At 41.9% G+C, this 20,789-nt stretch overlaps 1 protein-coding gene across 20 annotated transcripts in view; it reads right to left on the bottom strand.

The window, feature by feature from the left end:
* ZNF45 (zinc finger protein 45) overlaps positions 1-20,753 on the bottom strand; it is a 48,567-nt gene extending 27,814 nt beyond the window's left edge. For 4 of the 20 annotated variants that reach the window (XM_084961034.1, XM_021094492.2, XM_021094499.2 and 1 more), the window contains exon 1: positions 8,869-8,918. The gene's annotated coding sequence lies outside the window, so the exon portion shown is untranslated. Of the gene's footprint in view, positions 1-5,352; positions 5,392-8,868; positions 8,919-16,976; positions 17,102-20,603 lie in introns of those variants that run through there. The other 16 variants (XM_021094489.2, XM_084961028.1, XM_084961035.1 and 13 more) reach the window with 8 other exon arrangements.
* Positions 20,754-20,789: the final 36 nt, after the last annotated feature.

The raw sequence follows: 20,789 nt of genomic DNA, 5'->3' as shown, positions 1-20,789 counted from the left end.
AGGCCAGGGATTGAACCCGCAACCTCATGGTTCCTAGTCGATTCATTAACCCTGAGCCACCACAGGAACTCCAATTATCCCCATTTTACAGATAAGGAAATTGAGGGACAGAGAAGTTAAGTAACCTGGTTATGATTAACCAGTAGCCAACAGAAGACTCAAGATTTTTCACTCAGAAGTTCCCTGGTGGTCTAGTGGTTAAGGATCCGGCATTGTCACTGCTGGGGCTCAAGTCACTGCAGCGCTGTGGGTTCAATCCCTGACCTGGGAACTTCTGCAGGCCATGGGCTTGGTAAAGAAACAAAAACAAAAACAAAACAAACAAACAAACAAAAACATTTCACCCAGAACCTAATAAATGAGAACAGTAGTTCTCAGCTCTGGCAATATATTAGACTCTTAGGGAAATTTAAAAAAAAAATGCTTAAGCCTTATTCACAACAAACTAAATCGGAATCTGTAGAAGTGGGTTGCTGACATCCACGTCTGCACGTCCCTCCCAGCACCCCAGGCTATGATTTCAATGTCCAGTCAAGACACTGCACCAGGCAATGAACTCAGGCAAAATGACACTGGGGCCCGTGACCCTGACCAATAAGCAGTGGCTCCCCAATGCTAGTGTGTGTCGGTATTGAAGGCCTGAAATTCCAGTGCTGCCTTGACAGCCCTGAGCCTCACAGGGCCCGGAAGGCCTAGCGGCGAGCTCCCCTGCGCTCTCCAGATATGGCCCTTTCCTAGGGAAAGGCAGCGCATCCAGCCAGCTCCCTTACATCTCTTAACTATGTTTTTAGATTCTCTGTTGGCTGTCTGACCGGCCCTTCCTAACCTCTCCACAAGTCTGCTGAATCACAGCCCAGACTTCGACCACATTTCTTTACAAATTCCCTGCAAGCCGCCTTGTGAGGGCACAGCAGAGTCATGTTATCACTGCCCCCCACCTGCCTGTGCTCACTGTGTGCTCAATAGGGGAGGCCTCCACCTACTGGTTACCTCCCGCCACTGTCGTCATAAAGGCACAGTCCCAGGTGCTCTCTCTGCTTCCTGACCCTTGCATGCAACAGGCTTTGTGTGACTCCATGTGGGATGCTGTGCCTTTCACTCCAGGGAGGAAGATATTAAAAACCTTCTTCCTCAACAGCATTAACCTCTCCATGTTGTCATTTGATCACTTTTACAAACTATTTTTAAGTTTTTATTTATTTATTTATTTATTTATTTATTTGCTTTTTAGGGCCTTGCCTGTGGCATATGGAAGTTCCCAGGCTAGGGGTTGAATTGGAGCTACAGCTGCTGGCTTAGCCACAGCCACAGCAACACGGGATCTGAGCCGCATCTGCGACCCACACCACAGCTCATGGCAATGCCGGATCCCCGACCCACTGAGCAAGGCCAGGGATCGAACTCACATCCTCATGAACGCTTGTCGGATTCGTTTCCACTGTGCCACCCATGGGAATTCCCACCTGTATGAATTAAGACCTGATTCAATTCAACCCATCAGCTGGACCAGCTGCACCCAGGTTTCACCTCCGTGCCAGTTGTGAAATTATTCAAACGAGCCAATCACAGTCCCCTGCAGGAATCAACGGTCACGTTACCCTCTGCTCACTACAAACCCTGCCTCCCAGAGCCCCTGCTGCTTCATGCTACTCCAGAGTGCAACCCTGGGTGCCCCTGCCTAGCAGGCAGTGTCGTCCTCCCGCAGGCTATGAATGTATGACAAGGAAACTGCTGCCAACCTCATCTGCGTGAGTGTCACAGGTTCAACCATCTCATCCTATTTAGGACACAGATTCCTCCTTCCTAAACCAGGCAAATAGAAAGTGATTGGAAGAGCATCGCAATCACCAAGGAAGCTATTAAAGAACACAGAAGGGGAGTTCCCATTATGGTTCAGTGGTGACAAACCTGACTAGTATCCATGAGGACAAGGGTTCCATCCCTGGCCTCGATCAGTGGATTAAGGATCTCGTGTTGCTGTGAGCTATGGTGTAGGTCGTAGACTGGGCTCAAATCTGACGTTGCTGTGGCTGTGGTGTAGGCCGGCAGCTGCAGCTCCAATTCGACCCATAGCCTGGGAACTTCCATATGCCGAAGGTGCAGCCCAACAAAGCCAAAGAAATAACTAAATAAATTTTAAAAAAGAAGAACAAAGGAGTTCCCGTCATGACTCAGTGGTTAGAGAATCCAACTAGGAACCATGAGGTTGCGAGTTCGATCCCTGGCCTTGCTCAGCGGGTTAAGGATCCGGCGCTGCCGTGAGCCATGGTGTAGGGTTGCAGATGCAGCACGGATCCCACGTTACTGTGGCTGTGGTGTAGGCCGGCAGCTACAGCTCCGATTCGACCCCCAGCCTGGGAACCTCCATGTGCCGCGGGAGCAGCCCTAGAAATGACAAAAAGAAAAATAAATAAATAAATAAATAAATAAATGATAAAAAAAAATAAAAAAGAGAAACACAGAAGCCCAAACTTAAAGGAGTTTGAGTTTGTCAAAGGACTGGGTCTTTATAGGTTTTACCAAGTTCCCCAGCTGACTCTAATGTGACCAACGTTAGGGAACCCGTGGCATTATTGCCTCTGCCTCCAAGGAGTTATCTGAAGTGCCCAAGAACATCAATGGAGCCAAGGCTGGGGCTCGGTCTGACACTGAGGCCTCCTGATGACAAGCTCCCTGCTTCTCTCCATTGTAAGGTGCCCTTGGAAGTCAAAGAGGCGAGAGCGACTTGTAAAGGCCCCTGGAGGCAAATCCTCAGAGGGAAAAAGGAATCTTTCATTTACTCTTTATTTTTTGGCCACCCTGCAGCATACGGAGTTCCTGGGCCAGGGATCAGATCCAAGCTGCAGCTGCAACCTAAGCCACAGCTGTGGCAATGCTGGATCCCTAACCCACTGTGCCAGGCTGGAGATCGAACCTGTATCCCAGGGCTCCCAAGATGCTGTCAATCCTGATGGGCCACAGCAGGAACTCCGAGAAAGCTTCCATTTAGACTACTAATGTCCAACAGAAATGTAATGCTGGCTACAAGTGTAATTTAAATGTTTCCAGTAACCACGTGAAAAAAAAAAAAGTAAAAAGAAGCGTATCGGCTTAATTTTGACTACATTAAAAATATATCATGCTTTTTTATTTATTTATTTAATGGCCACACCCATGGCATATGGAGGTGCCCAGGTCAGGGACTGTGCTGCAGCAATACCAGATCCTTTAATCCACTGCACCAGACCAAGGATCCAACCTGCGCCTCCAAAGTGGCCTGAGACGCTGTCGGATTCCTAACCCACTGCACCACAGCAGAAACTCCTAATGATACATTTTAATTAACACAATAGATCCAAAATACTGTCACTTCACCCTCAATCAATATAAAAATCAGCGGGGATACTTCATGTTCTTTTTCAGTGAAGCCCATCATTTGTCTTAGAGCACATCTCAAGCAGCACCAGCCACATCTGAAGAGCTCAAAAGTCCCATGTGGCCAAAGGACACTGTAGTGGATGGTGCAGACTTAGACTTTTTTTCCCCTGGTCTTTTTGTCTTTTTAGGGCTGCATTCGCGGCATATGGAGGTTCCAAGGCTAGGGGTCTGATTAGAACTGCAGCCGCCCCTGGCCTACACCAGAGCCACAGCAACGTGGGATCCAAGCCACATCTGTGCCACGTGGGATCCAAGCCACATCTGTGACCTACACCACAGCTCCCGGCAATGCTGGATCTTTAATCCACTGAGTGAGTCCAGGAATCAAATAGCATCATGGAGGCTACTTGGATTCGTTGACTCCTTAGATTTTTTAAAAGCAACTGAAACCATATAATCATCTCCCAGAGACTCACTAGGTTCAGAAGACCACAGATAATGGTAGCTATAAGTTTTAGCCATGGGCAGTACAGAAACTATTCATTTTTGTTCATCTGTATGGTGGAATTGATGTATTAAAAGGAGAAGGTGGGGGAGAAAAGAATACTTTAAAATATCCTTTGCCCTTTTAATAGCTCACTGCCTTTCTCATGTTGCACACTCGTCTGTGACAAATGAAGGACAACTCCAGGCTGTAATCCAGGGAGGATATACGATGTGCCAGGCACTCTTTCGAGTCCTTCCCATATCATATCTCCTTTAATCTTCACAAAACTTTTAAGCACTTTTCATATCCTATCTCTTTTAATTTTCACAAAAATTGTATTAATATTGTGGTTACCTGATGTAAGAAGACTGAGGCACAGAGAAGTTAAGTAACCGGCCCAATGTCACCTTTCACAGAGCGCCAAAGTGAGCTTTCAAACCCAGCTGCTGAGGGGTGATCCTGGCTCTGCCCCTTGTTAACTGTGCCACCAGGGCATTTGTTCAATTATTTGTGACTGTTTCTTCTTTTTTTTTTGGCCATGCCCGCAGCATGCAGAAGTTCCCAGACTAGGGATTGAACCTGAACCACAGTAGCAACCAGAGCCACAGCAGTGACACCACTAGATCCTTCACCCACTGAGCCATGGGGGAACTCCTGTTTCTTCATTACAAAAATGAGAATAATAGGAATTCTCTTGTGCTCCAGGGGTTAAGGATCCGGCGTTGTCCCTGCAGCAGCTCGGGCATGGCTACCGTGGCATGCAATGGATCCCTGGCCCCGGAACTTCTACGTGCTGTGGGGAGGGCCCCCAAAAATGAGAATAATAATAATAGCACTGTCACAAAAGATAAATGAGTGGGTGCACAGAGAACATTGGAAATTCGCTGAGTCACAAGAGGTACCCAGCAAATGTTAGCTTTTTTTTTTTAGAGAAGCGCCTGTCCGCTCGCTGCCCATGCAGCGCTACTGTTAGCTGTGCTGATCATCCCTGTCATGATCCCTGTGTGATACACAAAAAATTGAACATTAACATCAATTTGAAAACACATTGATGGTTATCAAAGGGGAAAGGAGGGGAGGGATATTTGAGGAGGTTGAATTAACATATATACCCTACTTTGTATGCAACAGATACACAACAAGGACTTACTGTCTAGCACAGGGAACTATATCTTGTAATAACCTATAGGGGAAAAGAATCGGAAAAAGAATCTATCTATCCATAACTGAATCGCTTTGCTGTACACCTAAAACTAGGACCATGTGTAAATCAACTATACTTCAATTTTTAAAAAAACGGATTTGTTTCTAACGAAATTGGTTTTAGAGTGTGATATTAAGCGTGATGGTAACCAACTTTCAAACCCTCTGAACAGGGTGGCGGAGTCTCCAGCTCACCAAAAGGATGTGAGGGACCAGACAAGGCCTGTGGTTACCAACTGTTTCTATTTTGTTTTCTAATTCCAGGCTGTGGCGCCCCGTGGGGCAGCTACATGAATTACACTTACTCACTGAATTCCTCTGCTCTGCCAACCACGTGCTGGGCACTCCGAGAAGAATACGACAAGGTCCATGGAACACAGATCGATGTGGCCGGACAGGAGAGAGAGATGAAACGAAGAGTCATCACCAATGTCAAGGGCAATGCCAAGGGGGCAAACGAAATTTATTTTTCCTTCCCTAACTGCCACCCTTTCTAACTTTCTCATATAAGTCACATTCTCCTAGTTGCCAAGTGCGAAAATCTTATAGTTAATATTTGTTAGGGGCTAAATTGTGACTCCCAGCCCCCAACTCACAGTCCTCATCCAGAGGACCTCTGAATGTAATTGTCTTTGGAGACAGGGCATTGAAAAAGGTGATTGAGTACAAAGGAGACCATTAGGGTGAGCCCTCAATCAATCTGACTGGTGTCCTTCTAAGAGGAAATCTGGACCCACAAAGGAAAGACTGTGCGAGGACACAGCAGGAAGGCAGCCATCTGAACACCAAGGAGGAAGATCTCAGAAACAACCAAATCTGCTGACACCTTGATCTTGGACTCCTAGCTCCAGAACCACGAGAAAATAAATTTCTGTTGCTTAAGCCATGCAGTCTGTGATATTTTGTTCCAGCAGACTTAGCAAATTAATACAATCTCCCCTCCCTTGGTCTTTGTATATAAAGCACTTATAATAATGTTTCAGTCCTACTTACTCAACATCTGGGTTTGCTTTAAAATACTCAGTGGGAGGGAGTTCCCGTCGTGGTGCAGTGGTTAACGAATCCGACTAGGAACCATGAGGTGGCAGGTTTGATCCCTGGCCTTGCTCAGTGGGTTAAGGACCCAGTGTTGCCGTGAGCTGTGGTGTAGGTTGCAGACACAGCTCGGATCCCGCGTTGCTGTGGCTCTGGCGTAGGCTGGTGGCTACAGCTCCCATGAGACCCCTAGCATGGGAACCTTCATATGCCTCAGGTGTGGCTCTAGAAAAGATGCAAAGACAAAAAAAAAAATAAAAATAAAAAATAAAAATAAAATAAAATACTCAGTGGGATAACAGGTGTGCATGGGGAGAGGGAGAAGCAAGATTAGTAAGAACTGGACCTGGGTGATTTTTACATAAAAGTTCCTTATGTTACACTCTGGGCTGTCTGGAAATTTCCAGAATTGAGTTAGAGATATGGGGAGTTCTTGTTGTGGCTCAGTGGTGACAAACCCCAGTAGTATCCATGAAGATGTGGGTTCGATCCCTGCCCTTGCTCAGTGGGTTAAGTATTTGACGTTGCTATGAGCTGTGGTGTAGGTTGCAGACAAGGCTTGGATCCCACATTGCTGTGGCTGTAGTGTAGGCCAGCAGCTGTAGTTCTGGTGTGACATTTGACCCCTAGCCTGGGAACTTCCATATGCCACACTTGCAGCCCTAAAATAAGAAAGAAAAAAAAAAAAAAAGAGTTAAGGATATGAAGGAGTTCCTGCTGTGGCTCAGCAGGTTAAGGATCCACCCTTGTCTGTGAGGATGCAGGTCTCACTCAGTGGGTTAAGGATCTAGCATTGCCGCAAGCCGCTGCATAGGTCACAAGTGTGGCTCAGATGCGGTGTTGCTGCGGCTGTGGCTTGGTTGAAACTGCCTCTGATTCAGCCCCTAGCCCAGGAACTTTCATCTACCTCAGGTGCGGCTGTAAAAAGAAAAAGAGTTAAGGATATGAATAGTCTGACAACGATTTTGTAAAACATAGATAAACACACACTGAAAAACTGCGAAACAGAAATGTGCTGAAATGTTAATGATCATCTATATCTTATATGTCTATGTCCTGCCATACATCCTATATATTACAACACATGCATCTATATGTGATTCTTAACGTTTTTCGTTATGTCGTATCTCTACATTTTCCAAATTCTCTGCAATAAATGTGCATTTCTTCTATAATCAGAATATGAACTATAAATATTATTTAAAATAAGATTAATAAGAATACTTTCAAAATGTTATAAAGATACCCAAACTCACTAACCCTGCTTTCAAATCCACTCAATAACCTTGCTTTCAAATCCTCTGAAATAAAATTCTTTTTTTGTGTGTTTAGCTATTTATTGGGCCGCTCCCCGCGGCATATGGAGGTTCCCAGGCTAGGGGTTGAATCGGAGCTGTAGCCACCGGCCTACGCCAGAGCCACAGCAACCCAGAATCCGAGCACTTCTGCAACCTACACCACAGCTTACCGCAACGCCGGATTGTTAACCCACTGAGCCAGGCCAGGGACCGAACCCGCAACCTCATCGTTTCTAGTCGGATTCGATAACCACTGCGCCATGATGGGAACTCCTAAAATTCTAACCTATGTTCACAACTTGATCCCAAATGTCTCCTCTGTAGCCAGTTTCCTATGGTTGAATATTTTGATAGATTGTTTTTCTATTTTTTTTTCCTAAGTCCAATTATGGGATTCTAAACCAGGGAACCAAGATACCGAACGATATCAAAAACAAAAACAAACAAACAAAAAAAACAAGCTCTAAACTCAAATCCCACTGGTCTTAAATAACTTATGCTGTCTTCATTTCCTCACCTGTTAAACAGAAGTAACAATTACAGTATCCACTTCATACGGCCTTGTGAAGGTTTAATGTGCTAACTTTTATTTATAAGTTCTTAGGACTCGATGTTTAAATATGATGACTATTGCTCAGCCCTTGTATATGATCTACATATTTTCACTGCTATGTAACAGTAACTGAGCACTTCTGTAGCAGAAACATTTACTAATGAATAAAACACCTCTTACCACTAGGAACAGAAAAGGAAAATGCTAAGTCCTGACGCGGTGGGGCTCTGCTGCCAGGAGCTCTGGGCTCATTCCCCTCCCCAGTCTACAGCCCCTCTCCACTTTCAGAAGTCAGGGCAGGGGAAGGAAAGGAGGCTGGGAGATAACCACGACTTGTCTGTGGTCCTGGAAAAACCACAGAGAGTATCTGTGGGTGACACACTCTTTCTTTAAAAACGGGTCAGAAGTCGTACAGGCACAGCCTCCTTTCCTGCAGGGATGAGAAAGAGCCAGTGGCACATCGAGGAGCTGCCTTCCACCCAAAGGGATGCTTTTCTGACTATAACAACATTAACAGCTAACACCCTGCCACACGCCTGGTGTGTTTCAAATATTTAACTTGCTTAAGGTAGGTATTTGTAATATCCCTTATTACTGAAAACAGAAGTACAGAAAGATTAAATTCTCATCCGGTGTTATCTCGTTTGGAAGTAACAGCGTGTGGAAGGTGTTGGGGAAGGCGGGCTGGACAGCAAAATGCCCGGGGGACCGTCAAACTCTGCTGATTTTGGTCCGCCTACAACCCGAGGACTAGAGAACCGCCCCAAACACAGAGAAACTGACGAGGGGAAGTCAAGCGGCCACCCCTGCCCCTCCACCCCGCCGTCCGCCAGTGGCGAGGCTTTTCAGCCCTGTGACCAAGGACCAGGCCCGGGTGAAGCCAGGACCAGGTCAGAAAAGTTAAAAGAGGTCGCGAGATCCCAGAGATCACTCACCTCCCGGCGAGAAGGCCGCAATCTCAATCTCCTGAAGCGGAAATACCTCCGACTTCGCGGAGCTCCTGGACTACATTTCCCAGTATTCCCGAGAGGAACAAGAGCCGCTGCCCCGCCCCCTGGGCGGAAGTACCCGCTCCAACCTTAACGGCCTAAATCGAATTTCCCAGAATCCACGAAAGGAGCAAGACTTGTATTTTTCTCCCACAGTCGGAGTGCCTCCAAACACACAAAGCACTGGAAGATATAATTTCCTGTTTCCCAAAGGAGCAAATAACATGTCTGTGCTCTCCCGGAGCTGAAGCGTCCCAATCACAGGAAGCTTCCAGACTACGCATCCCAGAATCCTCTGTAGGGCCGAGCTTCCCGCCTGTCAACAGTTTTACTTTAGAATTAGCAGGTGGAGTCTAAATAAGCCATCCGGGACTTGTAAAACTTGGCTTGCCTTTTCTTTTTCTCACTGTTCTGTGACAAATTGGAAATATGAATGGAAAAATAAACAGAAAATAATTTTAAAGTCGTGCTATGTGTGAGATAAAAATAGAGATCGGAAAAAGGAAGGGCTGAGCAGTAATGAAATCTTTGCTACCTGCACCTGGATTCACCCTTGATCAAAAACTCAAAGAAAAGATGCAGCCATAAAAATGCGACGTGAAACAGAAGCAGCAAAATTCCCCGCTTTTCCTTTGCTTTGGTTTTCTTGCATTGTTAGGGAATTGGAGAAAATATTATAATATAGGGTGGGGTTCACAGCATATAATTATCTTTAAGAATTATTCTTTGAGTTCCAATTAAGAAATCCTATCACATAATTTTGGTCTTTTAAACTTTAAAAAATATAATTGACATTGTGTAAGTTTAAGGTATACACATGTTGATCTGATACATATATTTCTTGCAGCATGATTACCACCTTAGTGGTCGCTAACACTTCTATTACTTCATCCAATTTTCTTGTCTTTTTAGTGTCCTTTCAGTGCGAGTAAAATTAAGATTTAGTCCCTTAGCAAGTATGAAGTTTATAATATAGTGCTGTTGACTATAACCACTATGCTGTGCATTAGCTCTCCAGGTTTTATTTATCTACTAGGTCCAAATTTGTATCCTTAAAAAACATAGCCCCAATATCCACACCCTCCAGCCTGTGATGGCCATCATTTCTACTATTTTTATGAATATGCCTTTAAGATTCCACGTATGAGTAATATACAATAACTTATCTTTGTCTGATTTATCTCTTAGCATAATGCCCTCAAGTTCCACCCATGTTGTTGCAAATGGCAGCATGACCTTCTTTCTCATGGCTCAATAATATTCCATTGTGTAAATGCCCCAACTTCCTTATCTATTCATCAGTTGATGAAGGCTTAGGTTGTTTCTCTTTCTTGGGTTGTTTCCATATTGTGAACAATGCTGAAATAAATGTTGCGCATATACCTCTTCAGATTCCTATTTTTATTTACCTTGGATATATACCCAGAGGTAGATTTGCAGCATCATATGAGAATTCTATTTTTAATTTTTTGAGGAACCTCTATACGGATACATCAATTTACATTCCCACCAATGGTGCACAAGTGTTCCCCTATCTCCACATACTCACCAACACTTGTTATCTCTTGTGATTATCATATTCTCTTTCTTTCCCCCTCTTCTTCTCGATCTTGCCCGTGACATGCAGAAACGCCCAGGCCAGGGAACATGAGCCACAGCAGTAACACCACCAAACCCTTTACCATTAGGAAACCCCATCTCTTAGCTTCTTGATGACAGCCATTCTAACATGTGTGAAGTGACATCTCATTGAGGTTTTTATTTACTTTTCCCTGATGATTAGTAATGCTGAGCATCTTTTATGTACCTGGTAACTATTTGGATGTGTTCTTTAGAAAGGTGTCAGTTCTTCTGCCCATTTTTAAATTGGATTATTTGGAGTTTTTTGTAATCGAGTTGTATGACTTCTTTATATATTTTGGATACTAACCCATTGTGGTTTGAATATATTTCCTCCCATTCTGTAAGTTGACTTTTCATTTTAAAAATTATTTCTTTTGCTGTGCAGAAGCTTTTTGGTTTGATGTAGTCCCACTTGTTGACTTTTGCTTTTCTTGCTTGTGCTTTTGATGTCATACACAACAAATCATTGCCTGGTTCAATATCAGAGTTTCTCCCTGTGTTTTTTTCTAGTTTTATGGCATCAGGTCTTATGTTTAAGTCTCAAATCCATTCCAAGACAATTTTTGTGATTTAAAATAGAGGTCAAATTTCATTTTTCTGCATGTGGTTATCCAGTTTACCCAACACATTTTTTTTTTCTTTTAGGAATGCTGGAGGCATGTGGAGGTTCCCAGGCTAGGGTTCAAATCAAAGCTGTAGCCACCAGCCTACGCCAGAGCCACAGAAACACAGGATCTGAGCTGCTTATGCAACCTACACCACAGCTCACGGCAACACTGGATACTTAACCCACTGAGCAAGGCCAGGGATCAAACCCGCGTCTTCATGGACGCTAGTCGGGTTCATTACCACTGAGCCACGGCGGACACTCCTATCCAACACTATTTTTTTGAAGAGGCTATACTTTCCTAATTAAGTGTTTCTGACTCTCTTGTCAAATATTGACCACATACAGGGGCTTATTTCTGGACTCTCAATTCTGTTCCATTGGTATATGCGTCTAATTTTATGTCAGCATTTTTTTTTTTTGTCTTTTTGCCATTTCTTGGGCCACTCCCACGGCATATGGAGGTTCACAGGCTAGGGGTTGAATTGGAGCTATAGCTGCTGGCCTATGCCAGAGCCACAGCAACACGGGATCCAAGCCGTGTCTGCGACCTACTACACCATAGCTCACGGCAACGCCGGATCCTTAACCCACTGAGAAAGGTCAGGGATCGAACCTGCCAACTCATGGTTCCTAGTTGGATTCGTTAACCACTGCGCCATGATGGGAACTCCTTGTTTTGTTATATCTTTGTAGCATAGTTTGAAATTAGGAAGAGGGATGCCTCAGGCTTTGTTCTTTCTCCTGATTGCCTTGGCTATTAGTGGTCTTTTGTGGTTCCATATGACGTATGATTGTTTCTTTCTGTGAAACATGCTGTTGGAATTTTGATTTTACATTGATTCTACAAATGGCTTTGGGTAGTAGGAACATTTTAACAATATTAGTTCTTCTTATCCATGTACATGGGATAATTTTTATGTTCATCTGTGCCTTTAATTTCTTTCACCAAAGTCTTAAGAGTTTTCAGTATACAAGTCTTTCATCTCCTTATTTAAATTTACTGTTTAATTTTTAAAATTTTATTATTTTGATGTCAATAGAATTGTTTTCTTTTAAAGATATTTTGTCATTAATGTATAAAAAGCAACAGATTTTTATGTTAATTTTTATTGTTCAACTTCTCTGAATTCATTGATTAGTTTAACCATTTTGGAGTGGAGTCTCTAAGACATTATATCTATTGTCTTTCCAAAGGAAGACAATTTTATTTCTCCCTCTTCGATTTGGATGCCTTCTATTTCTTTATATTTTCTGATTGCTCTGCTAGGACTTGTATTATTATGCTGAATAGGCATATTGAGAGTAGGTTGAGAGTGGGCATCCTTGTTTTGTTCCTGATCTTAGAGGCAAAAGCGTTCTGATGTTAGCACTGGGTTTGACGTACATGGCCCTCAAACTTAAGTAAATATTTGACTTGAATTGCTTGGTAAAAGTATGTTTGCATGGTAAATGTTAACAAAGTTAGTTTCATAAGAACATGCTAGCCTCTTTTCCAAGATTGCAATACCAAAATCATGTAAGATTTACAAGTGCTCCAGACAATATTTAGTGTTGTCAGTCTTTATAACTTTAGCCATTCTGGCAGGTGTGTAAAGATATCTCATTGCAGTTTTAGTTTGGATTTCCCTAATGATTGATGATTAATGATTAATACCCTTTAATGTTGTCTACTGGCCACTTGAATATCTTTTTTGTTGTTGTTGTTGTTGCTATTTCTTGGGCCGCTCCCACGGCATATGGAGGTTCCCAGGCTAGGGGTCCAATCGGAGCTCTAGCCACCGGCCTATGCCAGAGCCACAGCAACGCGGGATCCAAGCCGCATCTGCGACCTACACCACAGCTCACAGCAATGCCGGATCCTTAACCCACTGAGCAAGGGCAGGGACCGAACCCGCAACCTCATGGTTCCTAGTCGGATTCGTTAACCACTGCGCCACGACGGGAACTCCCTTGAATATCTTTTTGGTGAACTCTCTATTGAAGTAACTCCATTTTTAGTAGGTTATTTATATCTTTATTGAGTTATAAGAGTTCTTTCTGTATTCCGATTACAATACTTTTATGGGATATAGGTTTTGCTAATGTTTACAAGTCAGTGGCTTGCCTTTTTATCTTTTAAAACACAGATTCTTTGGGGAGTTGTCTTGTATCAGAGCAGGCTAAGGATATGATGTTGTCACTGCAGTGGCTTGGGTCACCTGGCTCTGCAACTTCTATCTGCTACAGGTGCAGCCAAAAAAACAAAAACAAAAACAAAAAAACAGGTTCTTCTGCAGAGCAAATATTTATAATCTGATGAAGTACAATTTGTTAGTGTTTTTTTATTTAGGGGTCACATTTTTAGTGGGTCAATTCCAGAGTCTCTCTTCTGTTCTGTTTATCTACATGTCTATTTTAACACAAATACCACACTGTCTTGTTGAATGTATTGTTATAATTCTTGAAGTTAGTGTGAATACTACACATTTCTTCCTTTTCAAAATTGTTTTGGCTATCAAAATCCTTTGCATTTCCAAGTATTTTTAGAATCACCATATTAAGAAATACTTTAAAAGCCTTCAGAAAGTTTGATAGGAATGTATTGAGACTAGCTAATTTGGGGGGGAATGGCTTCTGAACAATATAAATCCTTATGAACATGACTTTTCTCCATTTATCTTTTTCTGTAATGTATATTTTTCAGAGTACAGGCCTTGCACATGTTTTGTTGTATTTATAACAGTATTTTGTATACCTATGTCTACTCTAAATAGTATTTTTATTCCAATTTCAAATTGAATAAATACTACTAGTACATAGAAATACAATTAAATTTTGTATATTGACCTGGTATCTGATATATAGCCTTGCTAAACTAATTTAAAAATTCTAATAGTGTTTTTCAGATTTTATTAAATATATAAATATTGCATATTTCTTTAAATTTATTATATTTGTTAAATATTTAATATTTATTGATTTTATTAAATATTATTTTAGTAAATATTTTATTGTAATATTAAACATTATAAGTATTAGTAATTAGTATTAGCATTTATAAATTATATGTATTTTCTAGGTAATCTTTATCAAACACTGAAGACATCTGGGCCTAGAGGTTTGTTGCAAGAACTAAGATTTTAATTACAAGTTCAATTTCTTTAATAAATATTCAGCTATATAAGTTATCTATTCCTTTTTTGAATACTTGGTTTCTTTTTAAGGAATCAGTCCATTTTAACTGAGTTGTCAGATTATATATTACCATGAAGTTTTACATAATATTTCCTTACGATTCTTTCAATATCTGTTCAATCTGTACTGATGTCATTTCTGCCAGTCTTTTTTTTTTTTTTTTTTTTTTTTTTTGCTTTTCAGAGCCACACCTGTGGCATAGGGATTGAGTTGGAGCTACAGCTGCCAGCCTATGCCACAGCAACAGCAATGCAGGATCTGAGCCGTATCTGTGACTTATACAACTCACCGCAACGCTGGATCCTTAACTCACTGAGCAAAGCCAGGGATCAAACCCTTGTCCTCATGGGTACTAGTTAGGTTTGTTAGTGCTGAGCCACAACAGGAACTCCATCCTTTTTTTTTTTTTAAGGGCTGCACCAGTAGCACATGGATATTCCCAGGCTAGGAGTCCAATTGGAGCTATAGCTGCCAGCCTATGCCACAGCCGCGCAGGATCTGAGCCATATCTGTGACCTACATACACCACAGCTCACGGCAACGGTGGATCCTCAACCCACTGAGTGAGGCCAGGGATCAAACTCGCAACCTCATGGCCTCTAGTTGGATTCATTTCCTTTGCACCACAATGGGAACTCCTGTTTTTTTTTTTTTTTTTAGGAACTCTATCTTGATATTGGTAATTTATGTCTTTTCCTTTTTTTCCTGTCCCAGTTTGTTGATTAGTTTATCAATTAACTGATCTTATCAAAGAACCAGGTTTTGGTTTCATCGATTCTATCTTCTTTTTTATATTTAATGAATTTCTTTTAAAAAAACAGCTTGATTATATTAACATACCATACCATACACCCACTTAAAGTGGACAATAGTTTTTAATATATCCACAGAACTGTGCATCCACAATCTAACTGTGAAATTTTCATCTTCCTCAAAGTCCCAAACTCATTAGTTATATTCCCACCCCGCCCAACCACAGTCCCAAGCAATCAATAATCTATCTAGCTCTATGGATTTACATATTCTAGATATTTCATATAAATGGAATCATATAACATGTGATTTTTTTGTGACTGGCTTCTTTCACCCAGCATAATGTTTTCAAGTTTTGTCCATGTTATGGCATGTATCAGTATTTCATTTCTTTTTTAGCATTGAATAATATTCCATTGTATAGATACGTAACTTCATTTGATGCATATTTGGTTTGTCTCCACTTTTTGGCTATTATAAATACTGATGTCCTGAACATTTGTGTCCAGAAGCCTCAGTATCAAACTCAATGGCAGGTAGTGCAGGTACCTTATAATGCAGTATTCCCAATTCTTCCCTCTCACTCTTATAACAATATTGTCATTCATTTCATTTATTGGTATGTTATAATCACACTGTTATTATTACTTTGAATAAAGTTATATATTAGATAAATTGGAGTAAGAAAATAAAAGATTTTAGTTTATCTTCATTTATTCCTTCTTTTCTTCATAGAGATTAGAATTTGTCACCTATTTTTCTTTTTTTTCTTTTTGTCTTTTTTGTTGTTGTTGCTATTTCTTGGGCCGCTCCCACGGCATATGGAGGTTCCCAGGCTAGGGGTCCAATCGGAGCTGTAGCCACCGGCCTACGCCAGAGCCACAGCAATGCGGGATCCGAGCCGCGTCTGCAACCTACACCACAGCTCACGGCAACGCCGGATCCTTAACCCACTGAGCAAGGGCAGGGACCGAACCCGCAACCTCATGGTTCCTAGTCGGATTCGTTAACCACTGCGCCACGACGGGAACTCCGTCACCTATATTATTTATCTATAAATTACTTTTAATATTTCTTGCAAGGTAGATTTCCTGACAACAAAGTCTCTTCATTTTTGCTTATTTGAGGAAGTCTGAGGAAGTCACCTTCATTTTCGAAGGATAATTTCACTGGATATAGGATTCTAGGTTTGTAATTTTTTCCTTCAACACTTAAATATTTCACTCCATTTTCTTCTTGCATGTTTTCTGAAGCCTGATTTAACTTTTATCCTTGCATCTCCATAGGTCAGTTGCTATTCACACCCTCTAGCTCCTTTTTCAAAGTTCTCTCTTTCTTTGGTTTCCTGAAGTTTGAATATGATATGCCTAGGTGTCGTATTTGACATTTATCCTAAGCTTTCTGGATCTGTAGTTTTGTGTCTGTCATTAATTGTGGAAAATCCCTAGGCAGTAGTAATTAATTTTTTTCTCTTTCTTCTTCTCCTCCCTATAATCTTATTTACATATGTTACACTTTTTATATTTATCCCCAAGTTTTTAAAATATTGTTCCACTTATCTTTTTTTTTTTTTTTTTTTTGTCTTTTTGCTATTTCTTTGGGCCGCTCCCGCGGCACATGGAGGTTCCCAGGCTAGGGGTCCAATCGGAGCTGCAGCCACCGGCCTACGCCAGAGCCACAGCAACGCGGGATCCGAGCCGCGTCTGCAACCCACACCACAGCCCATGGCAATGCCTGATCATTAACCCACTGAGCAAGGGCAGGGACCGAACCCGCAACCTTACGGTTCCTAGTCGGATTTGTTAACCACTGCGCCACAATGGGAACTCCTCCACTTATCTTTTTGTCATTGTTTTTCTCTGGATTTCAGTTTACAAAGTTACTACTGACATACCTTGAAGCTCAGGGATTCTTTCCTTGGCCATGTCCAGTCCATTGGTGATCCCATCAATGGCATTCTTTACTTCCATCACAGTGTTTTTCATTTCAGGCATTTGTTTTCATTATTATTTTTCCGAACTGTGGTAAAATGCACATTACATACAACTTATTTATTTATTTATTTGTTTGTTTATTTATACTGCACCTGTGGCATATGGAAGATCCAGGTCTAAGGATTCAATCTGAGTCACTGCTGGACCTATGCCACAGGTGTGGCAATACCAGGTCCTTAACCCACTGTGCCACAGCAGGGACTCCAAAATTCACCGTTTTAAGTGTACAGTTCAGTGATGTTAAGTATATTCACACTGCTGTACAACCAGTATCACCATCCATCTCCAGAACTCTTTTCATCTTACAAAACTGAGAATATGCCCATCAAATAATAACCTCTCATTCCTCCTTCCCATAGACCTGGCAACCACCACTCAACTTTGTGTCTCTATAAATCTGACTACTTGAGGTACCTCATATGAGTGGATTTATACAGTATTTACCTTTTGTGATGGAATTATTTCACTTAGTCTTATGTCCTCTAGATTCATCCATGTTATAGCAGGTGTCAGAATTTCCTCTTTTTAAGGCTAAATAATAAAGTCCACCATATGCATAGGTACCATTTTGCTTTTCTCTTCATCTACCAATGGACACTTGGGTTGCTTCCACTATGTTACTATTGTAAATAATGTGGCTATGAATATGGATGTCTACCATTTCCCTTGGAATCTTTCTTAGAGTTTCCATCTCTCTGCTTATGTTATACAACTGTTTTTCCAAAGTTTTCTTTTTTTTTTTTTTTTTTTTTTTTTTTTTTGTCTTTTTGCCATTTCTTGGGCCGCTCCTGTGGCATATGGGAGGTTCCCAGGCTAGGGGTCTAATAGGAGCTGTAGCCGCCAGCCTACGCCAGAGCCACAGCAATGCGGGATCCGAGCCGCATCTGTGACCTACACCACAGTTCACGGCAACGCCGGATCATTAACCCACTGAGCAAGGGCAGGGATCGAACCCGCAACCTCATGGTTCCTAGTCGGATTCGTTAACCACTGCACCACGACAGGAACTCCCCCAAAGTTTTCTTGAGGAAAGATTCTAAAAGTTGTATATAACCTCTGCCCTAGTAATTCTATTAGGAATTTATTTATAAATACATATATCCTTATTTTTTAGGAGATGCATACTAAAGTATTTAGTTATATATTAGATATATATTTAATATTTAGTATTTTATTTAAAATGGAAAAAAATTTAAAGTCAATGTGAAAATGGGAACACCAAAGATATAACTATTATTACTGACAATGGCCACTCTGCCATTCAAAATTGCTATATTTTAACAGCAGTAAGTCTTACATAGGAAATATAAATCTAATTTTGCATTTCATTGAAATATACATAAAACAATGTATTAATTACCTATAATTTGAAGTTTGGCAGGTAGTTCTCTGATGGACAAATTCAACAGATCTAAACAAGTATTCTCTGAGTCACAGTTTTCTCTCCAGAGACCGAAGTAATAATATTGCTTGATGCAGAAATCAGGACATGACTCTTTAGTCTCTGCCCTAAGCCAAAAAGCTTGTCCAGGTGTAAATCATGTCTGTAGCTAAAGGCTTTCCAAACTTATCCACTAAAAATTCCTTCACGGCACAGAAGAATGGAAGCTTACCTCTGGGTGTCTAAGATGAATACAAAAGTGGCAAACTTTTGCATATAGAACATATGGCTTTGAATTCTTTCTTATTTGAAAAAAAATAAAAGATCATTTGTATTCTCCTTTAAAAGAAAAAAAACCCCGTCGTGGCGCAGTGGTTAACGAATCCGACTAGGAACCATGAGGTTGCGGGTTCGGTCCCTGCCCTTGCTCAGTGGGTTAACGATCTGGCGTTGCCGTGAGCTGTGGTGTAGGTTGCAGACGCGGCTTGGATCCTGCATTGCTGTGGCTCTGGCGTAGGCCGGTGGCTACAGCTCCGATTCGACCCCTAGCCCAGGAACCTCCATATGCCACGGGAGCGGCCCAAAGAAATAGCAAAAAGACCAAAAAATAAATAAAAAATAAAATAAAATTCCTATTAAAAAAAAAACACCTATCCGATCAAATATAAAATACACAAATGATGGAGTTCCCATTGCGCCTCAGTGGAAGCAAATCTGACTAGCATCCATGAGGATGTGGGTTCGATCCCTGGCCTCGCTCAGTGGGTCGGGGATCTGGCACTGCCGTGAGCTGTGGTGTAGGTCGCAGACGCGGCTTGGATCCTGTGTTGCTGTGGCTGTGGCATAGAACAGCAGCTGTAGCTCTAATTCAGCCCCTAGCCTGGAAACCTCCATATGCCACACCTGTGGCCCTAAAAAAATAGACCAAAAAAAAAAAAATGGTAAAATTGATCTATAACAGAAGTTGCAGTAATGGCTACCTCTGGGGTGGGAAAGTGCCTATGAGTTTGGAACTTCAATACACTGCAGGTGCAAAAAACAAACAAAACAAAACAAAGCAAAGCAAAGCAAAACAAAACAAAAAACACAAATGATTTGCCAGATAAATAGAAATCCTTTTTATCCAAATCTTGAAGTCACTGCTCCAAAAAGATGCAACATTTCTCTCTTTCACTGTTGAGAGGAGTAAAGTGGCTTATAGTCACTCACAAACATATGCAATGATATACTATCACAGGGTTCTATATTCATATAATTAAAATCACACATATTCAGTTCAGAGTCATGCAGTTTCTCAGTCAATAAGCCTGTTCACACAGTGATCCACATTCACAATATCCACAGAAAGCACACATAAGAAAAGCATATCTTCCAAAACCTCACCTTAATTTTAAGTCATACTCACAGATAAAAACATATAATCTCATAACTAAAGTCAGAGTCTCGTGGACCTCAAAAATGTATTATTACATAATTCAATAGTCACAAAAACACTCAAACTTTTTACTACCTATTCCCAAAGAGTCTGGGAAAGAAAATTTTATTAGGAGACTAAAACACATATTCAAACTTCATTCCCAAGGTGCCCAGACAGCCAGGGAAAGAACCATTCCACCCCCAGCCCAGGAATTTCCACATGCCTTAGGTGCGACCCTAGAAAGGAAAAAAAAAAAAAAAAGACTTTTTTATGGGCCCCTAAAAGTACTGTGGGCCCTAGACATTTTTCCTACTGTGTCTACTGGATGAGTCGGCTTCTCTAATATGCCTTTGGCAAAAGTTTGCCACACCTGGCCTCCAAAGGAGAGAAAGACAAGTGACGGCACAAGAATTTCAGGTGGGGATGGAGGAGTGGGGAGGAAGGGTGCTTAACAAGTTTTATCATATCTCAAAATCTGAAACATTAACCATTTTCATATCCACACTAGGAAACAAACCACAAGCAAAAACACAACCCCATCTACATGGTTACAGACCTATAATGGGTCCCACAATGTCACCGAGAATGAAAACGCCAACACCTACACACGCCCAGGCGTCCTTTCTTTAAACAAATGCACACTTAACGCCAGCTGTGCTCCCGGCGCTACTGCAGGTGCTGATGCTACCTTGGTGGGGAATGAAAGATTCAAGTCCACAGAGCTCATACCCAGGGGACCGCCGCACCCAGGAGCCTGCCGCCTCCTCCTGCACGCAGGTTTGAGACTCTCAAGTTCCTCAGCGCCTGCTCGGCCTCCTACCGCCTGGACTCAGATCCCACTCGCCCTTCCACGCGGGACCACCGGAAACCACCACCCTCCCGAATTCTGGTCTTTCTCCGCGAAGCGCAGCCACA

Source organism: Sus scrofa, chromosome 6 (genome assembly GCF_054392235.1).
Source record: "Sus scrofa isolate SSC_HxYL_T2T_F1_AM1 chromosome 6, Sscrofa_HxYL_maternal_Yorkshire_Landrace_v2.0, whole genome shotgun sequence".
NCBI lineage: Eukaryota > Metazoa > Chordata > Mammalia > Artiodactyla > Suidae > Sus > Sus scrofa.
The sequence above is the reverse complement of the archived record's forward strand: the minus strand, read 5'-3'. Positions and strand labels throughout refer to the sequence as shown.